The following is a 2,418-nucleotide window of genomic DNA, read 5'->3' as shown; positions in this document are numbered from 1 at the left end:
TACCCCCAAGTCCTTCTCCTCAGGGCTGCTTTCTATCCATTCTCCACCCAGCCTGTATTTGTGCTTGGGATTGCCTCCACCCACGTGCAGGACCTTGCACTTGGCCTTGTTAAATTTCGTGAGGTTTGCATTGGTTCACCTCTCCAGACTGTCCAGGTCCCTCTGGATGGCATCCCTTCCCTTCAGCATGTCCACCACACCACACAGCTTGGTGTCATTGGCAAACTTGTTGAGGGTGCACTCAATCCCACAGTCCATGTCTACAACAAAGATGTTAAACACCGGTCCCAGTACCAACCCCTGCGGAACACCACTTGTCACCAGTCTCCACTTGGACATTGAGCCATTGACCACCACTCTTTGAGTGTGGCCGTCTAGCCAATTCCTTATCCAGCGAGTGGTCCTTTTGTCCCTCCAACTTAGAGACAAGGGTGTCATGTGGGACTGTGTCAAAGGCTTTGCACAAGTCCAGGTAGATGATGTCAGTTGCCCTTCCTTTATCCACCAGTGCTGTGGCTTTGTCATAGAAAGCCATCAAATTTGTCAGGCACAATTTTCCCTTGGTAAAGCTGTTTTGGTTGTCACCAATCACCTACTTTTTTTCCATATGCCTTACCATAGATTCCAGGAGCATTTGCTCCATGATCTTGCCAGGCACAGAGGTGAAACTGTCCTGCCTGTAATCTCCCGGGTCTTCCTTATTTCCTTTTTTAAAAATAGGGGTTATGTTTCCCCTTTTCCAGTCTGCGGGAACTTCATCAGAGTGCCACGACTTCTCAAATACTAAAAACTAAATATAGAGCTTTGTTCTTGTTACACATAGTTGTGGGGGTTTTGTGGATTTGTTTGGTTTTTATTTTTAATGAAGCATAAAATCTTCTAGATAACAGCCTTACACTACACTGTTGCTTTTTGCTTCTTCATCAGGTCCCATTATTATAGACCAACCATACGTAGCTATGCCTTAATATTTTCAACTCTGTACGTCTTACTGGATTCTGCAGATATAATAAGAAACCATTTTATGACTCTTTCTTGGACAGTACTAAACAGTAAACCAGGCAGTAAGAGGAATGATCCTCATAGTACCCTTTCTTGCAGAACGCTTTCAGAAAGATTTCTATCAGGTGATGAGATTTTCTGAGGCCTGTCAGTTAGCTGGTGTTTAATTCTTCCAATGTGTGTCCAGCTGATTTGATGGCTAACTTCTTAGCCAAAACATGCTACAGTATCAATGTTATTACCTTAATCAAACAAACCCAAACAAAAATAGTAAGTCAGTTTGGTGAGATCCATTTCCTATAACATAATTCAAATTTTTTATGAGAGCAACCAGAGCAATTGCTCAAGCCAAGAGTGTTACCAAACGGGGAACAGATTATTGGAGAAAGCAATGCCACTCGTCTCATGGGCATGCGAGATGGTCCTGAAGCCCTCAAAATGAGAGATATTTCTTGAATTCCAACCTTCTTTGCACTACTGATAATTCTAACACTTCCCTCTCCTAATCCATTGTTAAGATTCTTTTCTTCTTGATATACACATTCCTCATAACAAAACAAAACAAGTCATAACACATTGGTCATATCTTTGTTCTCAAGTTTGCTGACCATACAATGTTCTTTCAATCCTTCTGTGTCCTTCAAGAAATGTATGACAAGCTATGAAGAAGCAGCTGGCAACCTACTTGCACATCCCTTGTATGTCAGGCTGCATCATTTGACCCAGAAGAGCTCAGTTTCAATTATGAGATTGTACTCTCACAAAATTGTCATATGCCTGAGTTATCAGACAATTTTTTGCTGTTAAATTGCTTTCTCTTAGTTCATTTGTCTCATACTTACTTTCCATTTTGTGATGCTAGACCTTCTGCAACCATCCCATGTGTCTGTTAGCAGTCTGGACTTTAACTGTTCATCATTACACACAACCACTCACACTTATCCAACCACCAGCTTTGGTTTTGTAATGAGTTCCTTTTCCCCTGACCAAAACAAGGTCTGATATAGCATCTCTAGTACTCCTTCAATTAGGAAATATTTAGACAGTCTGAAGATGTTTTAATGATAAAGTCTGCCCAGAGAAGCTGTGGCTGCCCCATCCCTGGAGGTGTTCAAGGCCAGGCTGGATGAGGCTTTGAGCAACCTGGGCTAGTGGGAGGTGTCCCTGCCCATGGAAGGGGGGTTGGAACTAGATGATGTCTAAGGTCCCTTCCAACCCAAACCATTCTATGGTTCTATGTGACATGTAGTTCATGACCTAGCACATCACACTCAGATTGAAGTTCTCCTTGCCGTGCAGGTTTATTCCTAGCATAGACACCAAAGGAGTAGATTGTGCTGCCTTTAAGAGGTATCACTTGTACCTCATTCTGTCCTTGAACTGCTAAAACAATGATTCATAATACATCATTCCCGA

This window comes from Pterocles gutturalis, unplaced genomic scaffold (assembly GCF_000699245.1).
Source record: "Pterocles gutturalis isolate BGI_N339 unplaced genomic scaffold, ASM69924v1 scaffold14976, whole genome shotgun sequence".
In the NCBI taxonomy this organism is placed as follows: Eukaryota; Metazoa; Chordata; class Aves; order Pterocliformes; family Pteroclidae; genus Pterocles; species Pterocles gutturalis.
The sequence above is the reverse complement of the archived record's forward strand: the minus strand, read 5'-3'. Positions refer to the sequence as shown.